General features: G+C 49.3%; 1 protein-coding gene across 1 annotated transcript in view; it reads right to left on the bottom strand.

The window, feature by feature from the left end:
• The window catches only part of BICDL2 (BICD family like cargo adaptor 2), a 300,101-nt gene extending 289,886 nt beyond the window's left edge, over positions 1 to 10,215 (bottom strand). Inside the window, exon 1 of the mRNA XM_030210010.1 lies at positions 9,982 to 10,215. The gene's annotated coding sequence lies outside the window, so the exon portion shown is untranslated. The remainder of the gene's footprint in view (positions 1 to 9,981) is intronic.
• Between the last annotated feature and the right edge of the window lie 2,498 nt (positions 10,216 to 12,713).

Below are 12,713 nucleotides of genomic sequence, written 5' to 3'. Positions count from 1 at the left end.
GGTCAATTACCACCCAAATCACCGTATGTCCCCGGGAACTGGGGAGGTCGGTGATAAAATCCATGGAAAGTTCCGTCCAGGGCCCTGTCGGTATGGACAGTGGTTGTAGCTTCCCTATGGGGGTCCCGATCACCGGTTTGATCCGGGCGCACACAGGACAGGTGGTGACAAATTGAAGAATGTCCCGTCTCATCTGAGGCCATTGATACTGTCTGGTAATGAGCCGCAGAGTCTTTTGATACCCAAAATGTCCCCCCCATCGGGACGAATGCCCCCATTGCATTACCTTCGCTCGTTCAGCGGCCGGCACTAGTTCCTTAGTAGGAGCCACCTCCCCCACGGCCGCGCTGAGGCAGGCCGGATCCAACATGGAATGGGTTTCCTTAGTCTCCTCAGGAACCTCAAACGCTCTGGAGAGGGAATCCGCAGGGGTATTCTGAGCAGCCGCTCGAAAAACTAATTGAAAATGAAATCTGGCGAAAAACAATGACCACCGGGCTTGTCGGGGATTGAGCCGTTGAGCCTCTTGTAGATACAGTAAATTCTTGTGGTCAGTAATCACTGTGAATCGATGTTCCGCCCCCTCCAGCAGATGTCTCCATTCCTGTAGGGCTAATTTCAATGCTAAGAGCTCTCTGTCCCCTACTGTATAATTACATTCCGCCGGGGAGAATCTACAAGAGAAGAAAGAGCAAGGCTGATGCCGGCCCTTGGAATTCACTTGCGAGAGGACCGCCCCGGCTCCCAACGCAGACGCGTCCACCTCCACAATAAAGGGTTTCTCAGGATCCGGGGCTAGCAAAATGGACGCTGATTTAAAGGCCTCTTTCACCTGGCGAAAGGCCACTTGCGCCTCGGGCGGCCAGTCCCGGACGTTGGCGTCTTTTCTAGTAAGGGCCGTCAGCGGTGCAGTCAGTTGAGAATACTGAGGAATAAACTGGCGATAGTAGTTCGCGAATCCCAAAAAACGTTGTAGGGCCTTCAATCCCAGCGGCTGGGGCCACTCTCGAATTGCCCGGAGTTTGTCCGGCTCCATCTGTAGGCCCCCGGGTAACAGAATGTGTCCCAAGAAAGGTAGCGACCTCTGATGAAAAGCGCACTTACTGAGCTTAGCGAACAGGCGGTATTGCCATAACCGTTGCAGCACGGCGCGAACATGGCTCACATGGTTGGTGGGGTCTTGGGAAAACACCAAGATATCGTCCAGGTACACAATCACTGTGGAGTTCAAAAAATCCTCAAGCACAAAATTGATAAGTCTCTGGAACACCGCAGGGGCATTACACAGGCCAAAGGGCATCACCCGATACTCGAAATGTCCCTCGTGGGTGTTAAAAGCCGTCTTCCACTCGTCCCCTCGCCGAATTCGAACCAAGTTGTAGGCCCCCCGCAAGTCCAACTTGGTAAACATCTGGGCCCTTTGCAACCTGCTGAAGAGTTCGGGGATGAGCGGTAGAGGAAAACGATCCTTTACCGTGATGGCATTCAATCCCCGATAGTCAATACAGGGCCTTAAGGAGCCGTCCTTCTTAGTAACAAAAAAGAATCCGGCCCCGGCCGGGGACGTAGAGGGCCGGATAAAACCTTTCCGCAGATTCTCCCGGATGTATTCCTGCATCGCCTTGGACTCTCCTCGGGACAGGGTATATAGGCGACCCCGGGGCGGCACGGTGTCTGCCCTCAAGTTAATGGCACAGTCAAACGACCGATGAGGCGGTAGAACCTCCGCCTCCCTGGGATTAAACACATCTGCAAAGTCTCTATAGTCCATAGGCAGTGAGCCCAGCTCTACCTGTGCCCCTCCGGGTACCACCGCCAGGGCAGAGCAGCTGCCGGTCCGGCCCTTACAACCATTCTCCCGACAGGCACTACCCCAAGCTTGGATGCTTCCACTGGTCCAGTCAATAACCGGGCAATGTTTCCGTAACCAGGGCAGTCCCAGGACCACTGGATGAATGGTCCGGGATAGAATCAGAAATCGGGCCTCCTCCTGGTGATCCTCCCCCACCTGTAGCTGCAAATAGGGGGTGATCTCAGTGACCGGCTGCGGTAACGTCGTCCCCTGGATGGAGGTTATTTGCAGTGCCGGCCGCCGCGGGAGCGTGGGCCAGCCCATCTGTTGCAGCAGCTCGTGCCCGATGAAGTTGCCCCCCGACCCCGAGTCCACCAGGGCCCGGGTCTGAATCATGGTCTCATGCCATCGGAGGGTTACTGGTAGCGTGATCAAGGCCTCCGGCAGGGGAGCGGAATGCCCCAAGACCCCTCCCCTCAAGGTGCCTTGGGGGAGACGTTTCCCGCCCGGGAGGGACAGGCTCGAATAAAATGTCCAGCCTCACCACAATAGAAGCACAGTCCGTCCCACAGGCGTTTCTTCCTAGTGGAGGAAGCCAGCCGTTGCCGGCCCATCACCATCGGCTCCTCCCCACTCTCCTTGCCATCCCGGTTCCCACGGCGAGGAGATAGCCCCTTGGCAGTCCGGGACGTTCCCCGCATCCACTTCTGACGTTCTGCCCGGGCTCTGGCTCGCTCCTGGAACCGGGTATCTACTCGGATACAAAGCGAAATCAGGGCATCCAACTGGCCTGGGACCTCTCGTCCTGCCAATTCGTCCTTGATTCGTTCTTGTAACCCTTCCATAAAAATTGCCATCAAGGACTCAGGGTTCCAACGGAGCTCCGTGGCTAAAGTCCGGAAACGGATGGCATAATCGGCCACCGTCCCCTCCCCCTGATGAATTCGCAGCAGTTCCGAGGCCACAGACGATGGTCTTCCCGGAAGGTCAAACACCATACGGAATCGGCGCTGAAATTCACTATAGTCATCCAGGATGGGGTCCTGTTGTTCATTCAATGGGGCCACCCAGGCCAGGGCCTTCCCTTCACATACAGTGGTGGAAATAAGTATTTGATCCCTTGCTGATTTTGTAAGTTTGCCCACTGACAAAGACATGAGCAGCCCATAATTGAAGGGTAGGTTATTGGTAACAGTGAGAGATAGCACATCACAAATTAAATCCGGAAAATCACATTGTGGAAAGTATATGAATTTATTTGCATTCTGCAGAGGGAAATAAGTATTTGATCCCCCACCAACCAGTAAGAGATCTGGCCCCTACAGACCAGGTAGATGCTCCAAATCAACTCGTTACCTGCATGACAGACAGCTGTCGGCAATGGTCACCTGTATGAAAGACACCTGTCCACAGACTCAGTGAATCAGTCAGACTCTAACCTCTACAAAATTGCCAAGAGCAAGGAGCTGTCTAAGGATGTCAGGGACAAGATCATACACCTGCACAAGGCTGGAATGGGCTACAAAACCATCAGTAAGACGCTGGGCGAGAAGGAGACAACTGTTGGTGCCATAGTAAGAAAATGGAAGAAGTACAAAATGACTGTCAATCGACAAAGATCTGGGGCTCCACGCAAAATCTCACCTCGTGGGGTATCCTTGATCATGAGGAAGGTTAGAAATCAGCCTACAACTACAAGGGGGGAACTTGTCAATGATCTCAAGGCAGCTGGGACCACTGTCACCACGAAAACCATTGGTAACACATTACGACATAACGGATTGCAATCCTGCAGTGCCTGCAAGGTCCCCCTGCTCCGGAAGGCACATGTGACGGCCCGTCTGAAGTTTGCCAGTGAACACCTGGATGATGCCGAGAGTGATTGGGAGAAGGTGCTGTGGTCAGATGAGACAAAAATTGAGCTCTTTGGCATGAACTCAACTCGCCGTGTTTGGAGGAAGAGAAATGCTGCCTATGACCCAAAGAACACCGTCCCCACTGTCAAGCATGGAGGTGGAAATGTTATGTTTTGGGGGTGTTTCTCTGCTAAGGACACAGGACTACTTCACCGCATCAATGGGAGAATGGATAAGTACATAAGTACATAAGTAGTGCCATACTGGGAAAGACCAAAGGTCCATCTAGCCCAGCATCCTGTCACCGACAGTGGCCAATCCAGGTCAAGGGCACCTGGCACGCTCCCCAAACGTAAAAACATTCCAGACAAGTTATACCTAAAAATGAGGAATTTTTCCAGTCCATTTAATAGCGGTCTATGGACTTGTCCTTTAGGAATCTATCTAACCCCTTTTTAAACTCCGTCAAGCTAACCGCCCGTACCACGTTCTCCGGCAATGAATTCCAGAGTCTAATTACACGTTGGGTGAAGAAAAATTTTCTCCGATTCGTTTTAAATTTACCACACTGTAGCTTCAACTCATGCCCTCTAGTCCTAGTATTTTTGGATAGCGTGAACAGTCGCTTCACATCCACCCGATCCATTCCACTCATTATTTTATACACTTCTATCATATCTCCCCTCAGCCGTCTCTTCTCCAAGCTGAAAAGCCCTAGCCTTCTCAGCCTCTCTTCATAGGAAAGTCGTCCCATCCCCACTATCATTTTCGTCGCCCTTCGCTGTACCTTTTCCAATTCTACTATATCTTTTTTGAGATACGGAGACCAGTACTGAACACAATACTCCAGGTGCGGTCGCACCATGGAGCGATACAACGGCATTATAACATCCGCACACCTGGACTCCATACCCTTCCTAATAACACCCAACATTCTATTCGCTTTCCTAGCCGCAGCAGCACACTGAGCAGAAGGTTTCAGCGTATCATCGACGACGACACCCAGATCCCTTTCTTGATCCGTAACTCCTAACGCGGAACCTTGCAAGACGTAGCTATAATTCGGGTTCCTCTTACCCACATGCATCACTTTGCACTTGTCAACATTGAACTTCATCTGCCATGTACCGTACAATTCTGAGTGACAACCTCCTTCCCTCCGCCAGGGCCTTAAAAATGGGTCGTGGCTGGGTCTTCCAGCACGACAATGACCCAAAACATACAGCCAAGGCAACAAAGGAGTGGCTCAGGAAGAAGCACATTAGGGTCATGGAGTGGCCTAGCCAGTCACCAGACCTTAATCCCATTGAAAACTTATAGAGGGAGCTGAAGCTGCGAGTTGCCAAGCGACAGCCCAGAACTCTTAATGATTTAGAGATGATCTGCAAAGAGGAGTGGACCAAAATTCCTCCTGACATGTGTGCAAACCTCATCATCAACTACAGAAGACGTCTGACCGCTGTGCTTGCCAACAAGGGTTTTGCCACCAAGTATTAGGTCTTGTTTGCCAGAGGGATTAAATACTTATTTCCCTCTGCAGAATGCAAATAAATTCATATACTTTCCACAATGTGATTTTCCGGATTTAATTTGTGATGTGCTATCTCTCACTGTTACCAATAACCTACCCTTCAATTATGGGCTGCTCATGTCTTTGTCAGTGGGCAAACTTACAAAATCAGCAAGGGATCAAATACTTATTTCCACCACTGTAGGCCCATGATATATCCCACTTTACTTTGGTCTGAAGCAAATGTCTCCGGTTGCATCCGGAAGGCCAAATTGCACTGATTGAGGAATCCCCGGCAACCTCCGGGGGCCCCATCATATCGTGTCGGCTCAGGGAACCGAGGTCCCGTGCGGAACCCTCCCGAACGGGGACCCGCTGCGGCCCCCTAGACCGCAGCGGCCTGGTTCTGTACCTGAAGCGTTGACAGTTGCGAGCATACATTCTGAAGCGCCCCTGATAGGGCGTTCAACTGTTCCTGCTGCTGCTGAAGTACCTTGGCCAGGTCCCGTAGATCAGGCTGCGTCGGCGAGCTCATGGCTTCCGTTTCCTGTCCTGTCTCGTCTAGGTAGTGGTGAGCCCTTAGGTTCTCTGAGGCCCGAAGGACCTCAGAGGACTGCCGCGCACCCCGGATCTTCACCCGCGGCGACCGCCGTTCACCGGAGGTTGAGCCCCCAGCTGCAGGCGGCCAGCGGGACTGCTGGAACCACGGGGTGACGGCCGGCCTGGCTGAACACCAGCAACACAGTCCCGACTGAGTGGCTAGCAGGGACGGCTAGCGCTGCAAAAGCACAGTCTCTGGATGCGGCTAGCAAGGACGGCTAGCTGAAGGAACACAGTCTCTGAGGGTGGCTAGCAAGGACGGCTAGCGGAAGGAACACAGTCTCTGACGGTGGCTAGCAAGGACGGCTAGCAGGACGAAGAACACAGTCTCTGAGGGTGGCTAGCAAGGACGGCTAGCAGGACGAAGAACACAGTCTCTGAGGGTGGCCAGCAAGGACGGCTAGCGGAAGGAACACAGTCTCTGAAGGTGGCTAGCAAGGATGGCTAGCAGGACGAAGAACACAGTCTCTGAGGGTGGCTAGCAAGGACGGCTAGCGAACGGAACACAGTCTCTGAAGGTAGCTAGCAAGGACGGCTAGCAGGACGAAGAACACAGTCTCTGAGGGTGGCTTCTGACATTTGAAACGGAAGCCCCGAGCCCTCCTTGTTCCGGGGTTTAAATCCCCCGCCCGTCCATCCTCTCCCTGGAGAAGAGCCAATCCCTGTAGCCCTGACAGGCAAGGATGGCCGGGATTGGAGGACCCGCCTCGCAGGCGGAGTTCCTCCTGCCATGCACCAATCCGGCGCAAGGGGGCGGGACTTGCAATCCTCTCAGCTCCGGTCGGGGAGACAACGACGCCGCCGCCATCTTGGCCGGCGTCCTCCCTTCCCTGGGGCTGGCGTTCGTTCCCGCGGTTCGCCAGCCTTGGGCCGCCCCGCGGAAGTGCCGGCCCCGTCGGCGGCCTGTCTCTGCCGCACCGGGGCCCGCGGCCCCCGCCGACCATCGCTCCCCGCCGCGGGAGCACTGGTAAGGTCCCGAAACGGGACATATTGTATTCTGGAAATTTGTCCTATTTGTTTTATGTTAAGGATTTTAATTATTATGTATGCTATACTACACTCTGCCTAGAATTTGCAAGACAGTGCAGAATATAAATACAAAAATAAATAAATAAAGTAGAACTGCATAAACAGCAAATGGCAGATACAAATCAAGGTAAGGTATACACAAGAAGTAGCACGTATGAGTTTATCTTGTTGGGCAGACTAGATGGACCGTGCAGGTCTTTTTCTGCCGTCATCTACTATGTATATGTTCCTATGTACCTAGGGGCCCTTTTACTAAGCCACGTAAGCATCTACGCATGCCCAACACATGCCAAAATGGAGTTACTACCCGGCTACCATGTGGCTCTTCTGGTAATTTCATTTTTGGCATGCGTCCGAAACGCAGGTCCAAAAAGTAGGTGTGGGTTTTGGGTGCATGCAGATCCATTTTTCAGCGGGTCTGCAAAAAATGCCCTTTTAAAACATTTTTGCCGAAAATGGACGTGTGGCAAAATAAAAATTGCCGTGCATCCATTTTGGGTCTGAGACCTTACCGCCAGCCATTGACTTTGTGGTAAGGTCTCTCGCGTTAACAGTGCGGTAATCGCCTATGCGTGTCAAGTCAAAGTTACTGCCCAATTTTCGCCGCGTGCCAGAAAATAAAATATATTTTCTGGCATGCATAGTGGACTCGCGTAAAAAATGAAATTACCACATGGGCCACACAAGAGCCAGGCACTAACTCTGAATTGGTGCGCATTAGGCAAACGTAGGCACCTACGCAGCTTAGTAAAAGGGCTCATGAGTGAATGATGGGATAAACAGTAGAAGAAAAATATGTACCTCCACCTCTCTCATTCTCCACTGCCCTCCATCACTCATCCCTCAATATCCTCTCTCATTCTACAGTATCTATTTATTTAAGATTTATTAACCAGCTTTTTGAAGAAATTCACTCATGGTGATGTACAGCAAGTGCAACTGTACATCAGCAATTTATAATTATTATGACAGTATTGCCATAAAATGTTCAAATATCAGCACAGTACACAATTTGAATAAAGTTAGAAATGGAGAAATAAAATCTGACACAGTACAGGTTAAAACAACACAATAAAATACACGTATAACACTGCATATTATAACACAGTAAAACATTCATAGGCTAGAGATATAATACACTCTCAAAATAATATACATGAAAACTTCTTACTAGAAAAAAGGACAGGCGGAGGTGAAACATATAAACAGACAAGATAGGGTATAACAAAGGATAATTAAAAATGGCTGACCAATGTGACGAAATTATCCAATACCCTTGACTTCTTCCCCAGTGCCTGCCATTCACTACATATTTAGTTACGCTTTTCAATTATGCTTTATGTCTAACCCTAGGACCAGCTTAACTGTTAGGTCTTCACTAATTTTTAATTTGGGGCCACTTTGAATCTAAATGAGCTGAAGGAAAGCCTGCAAATATCTTCCCATGTGGGAAAGTAATGCTGCTAACCAGCGTGTGCTATTGACATCAATCCCCACCAGCCCACCTTCAAACTTTTCAATGGGTGTACAAGTATTTCCAAATACAGTCTTTTTGTCTATTGAGAAATGTCTTGACCTTCAAGCATACAGCTCTTGTGGAGTGGAGGAGTAGCCTAGTGGTTAGTGCAGTGGACTTTGATCCTGGCAAACTGAATTCAATTCCCATTACAGCTCCTTGTGACTCTGGGCAAGTCACTCAATCTCCATTGCCCCTGGTACAAAATAAGTACCTGAATATATGTAAACTGCTTTGAATGTAGTTGCAAAAACATCAGAAAGGTGGTATATCAAGTCCCATTTCCCTATATGGACAGAGCAGTTTTTTCTGTGTTGCTCTCAGCAGTTCAGATTTTTTTTTGTTACATTTGTACCCCGCACTTTCCCACTCATGGCAGGCTCAATGCGGCTTACATGGGGCAATGGAGGGTTAAGTGATTTACCCAGAGTCACAAGGAGCTGCCTGTGCAAGGAATCAAACTCAGTTCCTCAGTTCCCCAGGACCAAAGTCCACCACCCTAACCACTAGGCCACTCAGATTTGTGGTTGGAGGGAGCTTACCCATCATCATTCTCATTTTAGGTGCTGGGCCTAGAGATCTTGGGAATTCTCCCAGAGAGCTGATAAGTTCCAGTGTATTGCCTTTTAATGCAGTGGGGCAAAATCAGGTCCTGCCTCTCTACCTGTTGGCTTGTAGTCATTTGGGTTAACTTATAGCATCCCCATGGAGCTTGCAGATAATACTTGTAGATGTGGAAGCTGTTTTCAGTGGGAAGCTCCCTGTAACCAGCAGGTTGAAAGTACACACTGGAAAGCATACATGGGGATTTCAAAATTAAATTACATTGTAGAACATCATGAAAACTTTTATACATGGGGGGGGGGGGAAGGGATATTTAAAATGTATTTTCACACAAATTAACACATTTACTTATGTAAAAATATTGGAAAATTGCCCTATAGAAGGAACTGACATGATGGAACACTAACATATAAGCACTAACCCTTCTCAACTCTGCCCCAAGAACTCTCCTCCACTTAGGTCTGACGAACTTATGCATATACAGGCTTTGTGCACTTAATGTTATGAGCACATCATATGGGCAATTTTAGAAAAGGCTATTTCTGCACATAAAGCAATGTTTTATTTTTACCCTTGAAAATTCTTTTTAAAATCATCCCCAAAGTGGTATAAGGAAAGAGTGACAAGTGCAGAAGAGAAACAACGGTGTTTTGTTACACCTCTGCTGAATTCACAAATGCCAGGAAGAAAGACCAGAAATTCCAAAGGAACTTTCAGGAGAAAAGTTTCTCTGAGCTTATTTCCCAATGACTTTTGAAAGTCAACACTGCTAGAAAAAAACCCCAGAAAAAATTGCAAGCTGTAGCACGAAAGAAAATGAAACCACAAAAACAGCAGGGGAAAACTTAAATCCTAGAACTGACCTGTCTTGTTTCTCTCTCTCTCTCTTTTTTCCCTTTGTACACTTTTCTCTGTTTTCTCTTTCAGTATGCCACTGTCACTGTCTTTTGCTATTATTCTTTCCACTTATTTTCTCTGTTTCTGTTCCTTTCCCCAACTTTTTCTCAATGGTAATTGTCTTTCCTACCTATTTTGAAAAGTGTCCACAAAGCATCATAACAAAAGAAACCCTAAATGAAAACAAAACCAGATGCCCAGGAGAATATGTCATTACCTCCTGTGAGTGCTCTGATTGCTAGGTTGATTTCTTTGACAGGTGTCAGCTTCTCGATCCTCTAAGGTTTTTTCACTTCTTTTGATCCATCTCTGGGCCCTCCCGAGTCCCTCTGCTCAGTCTCTTCCGTTGCTGCTGACGGTTTGTTTAGGTTACAAATATTTTCTAGAATTCTTCCTCTTCCTGTACGGCCAGCATAACTACACCGTCTCCTAAGCAGCAATATGAGCCATACGATAGCCCAGGTGTAATCCTGCAAATGTCAGGCCAGGGTGGGAGGAGCAGCAAAGCTCTGTATCCCATGTGGAAAGAGGTCTCAGCGCCCACTTGTGGAGGTTAGAGGCAAGGTCAGGGATGCTTTTGCATGGTTTTTGATGGAGCAAAACAGAAATACATTTGATTAGTTTACATAAAATAACAGTGTTATCAAACAACCAAAGCAGAAGTGAACCAATAATTGGAAGAGTAAAGCAAAAAGAATTTTATGACATTGAATTTTTTCAAAAACTTTTATTGCACTGTACAGTTACAAGTTCTTTGTTGTAAGTTACTTTAATGTCTACTGTTTTCACAGTTAGATTTGGTTTCTCTCAAGGGAGAGAAAACATTTGTGTTCCATAGATGGTAAACTGAAATAAAATTGAGTAACTAACTTGTTGTGAACTGATAATGAGCTTTGATATTCATACTGAACAGGACATTAACTAACTACTACTACTTAACACTTCTAAAGCGCTACAAGGGTTACGCAGCGCTGTACAGTTTAACAAAGAAGGACAGTCCCTGCTCAACGAGCTTACAATCTAAAGGACAAATGTACAGTCAGTCAAATAGGGCAGTCAAATTGGGGCAGTCTAGATTTCCTGAATAGAGGTATAAAGGTTAGGTGCTGAAGGCGACATTGAAGAGGTGGGCTTTGAGCAAGGATTTGAAGATGGGCAGGGAGGGGGCTTGGCGTAAGGGCTCAGGAAGTTTATTCCAAGCATAGGGAGAGGTGAGGCAGAAAGGGTGGAGCCTGGAATTGGCGGTGGTGGAGAAGGGTACAAAGAGGAGGGATTTGTCCTGTGAGCGGAGGTTTCGGGTAGGAGCGTAAGGGGAGATAAGGATAGAGAGGTAATTAGGGGCTGCAGATTGAGTGCATTTGTAGGTTAATAGGAGAAGGTTGAACTATATGCGGTACCTGATCGGAAGCCATTAAAGTGACTTGAGGAGAGGGGTGATATGAGCATATCTGTCCAGGCGGAAGATAAGACGTGCAGCAGAGTTCTGAACGGATTGAAGGGGGGATAGATGGCTAAGTGGGAGACCAGCGATATTAAGAAGAATATTGAGGAAATATGATACGTGTTCTAATAATCAGACCAAAAATGGTTATTCTGTCAAGAAATGCTCCATGGTTTCTGCAGTGCCAGCACATCTGTGATTTGGATAATTTTTCAATTGTCAGCATTGCTATACATTAAGGGGTATATTCTGTAAATGACTCCTACAAAATTGCCACCAACCCCCCCCCCCCCCCCCGCCTACTTAAGCACTATTCTATAAGTACATAAGTATTGCCATACTGGGACAGACCGAAGGTCCATCAAGCCCAGCATCCTGTTTCCAACAGCAGTGGCGTACCAAGGGGGGGGGGGGGCGGTCCACCCCAGGTGTCAGTGGGTGGGGGGGGTGATCCGTTTCGCTCCCGCTGCTCCCACTCTACCTTAAAAAATTTTTTTTTGAAGCGTCGTTGCAGGCAGCGCCTCGCGTCTGCCCTGCTGGTAAAAGAAGTATATCTCTTCGCTTCGAAGTTCGTCGTTGTCGGGCCTCACTATGTCCCACCCTCGCGGAAATAGGAAGTTACCTCAGAGGAGGGCGGGACATAGTGAGGCCCGACAACGATGAACTTCGAAGCGAAGAGATTTACTTCTTTTACCAGCAGGGCAGACGCGAGGCGCTGCCTGCAACGACGCTTCAAAAAAATTTTTTAAAGGTAGGGTGGGAGCAGGAGAGTCGGGGTGGGGGGTCCTCAGATGGGAGAGGGGTATTGTGGGCGTTCTCACATGGGGAGGGGAAGGGGTTTTTATATGGGAGAAGGGGACTGGGGTGGGGAGGGGGTTCTCAGATGGGAGAGGGGTGTTGTGGGGGTTCTTAGATGGGGAGGGGGTTTTCAGATGGGAGAAGGGGACTGGAGTGGGGAGGGGATTTCCAGAGGGGAGAAGGGGACTGGGGTGGGAAGGAGGTTCTCAGATGGGAGAGGATAGGGGTGTTCTGGGGGTTCTCAGATGGGGGAAGGGGTGGGGAGGGGGTTTCCAGATGGGAGAAGGGGACTGGGGAGGGGAGGGGTTCTCAGAAGGGAGATGGGGTGGGGTGGGGTGGGGTGGGGGTTCTCAGATGGGAGGAGGGGGCTCTCAAATGGGAGAAGGGGGCTGGAACTGGGGTCTGAGAAGAGGTCATGATGGAAAATGGGGCATGCCTGGGTCAGGTGGGAGAATGGGTTGGGCTGAAAAGGGGGGCAAGGCATGTGGATGAAGGAGCTGAAACTGGGGGCTGAAGGAGGGTAGGTGGGATAAGGGGGCTAGTACTGGGACTGGGGGCTGAAAGGCAGCAGGGGCTGAAATTGTGGGGACTGGGAGCTGAAAAGGAGACAGGGAGAAGTGGCTGGGGCTGAAGCTCAGGACTGGTGACAGAAAAGGGCTGGGGTTGAAACTGGGGGCTAAAAAGGACAGGGAGAAGTGGCTTGGGGCTAA

The sequence above is a fragment of the Microcaecilia unicolor genome, chromosome 7 (assembly GCF_901765095.1).
Source record: "Microcaecilia unicolor chromosome 7, aMicUni1.1, whole genome shotgun sequence".
Classification (NCBI taxonomy): Eukaryota; Metazoa; Chordata; class Amphibia; order Gymnophiona; family Siphonopidae; genus Microcaecilia; species Microcaecilia unicolor.
Note: the sequence above shows the minus strand (reverse complement) of the source record. Positions and strands in the feature narration are given on the sequence as shown.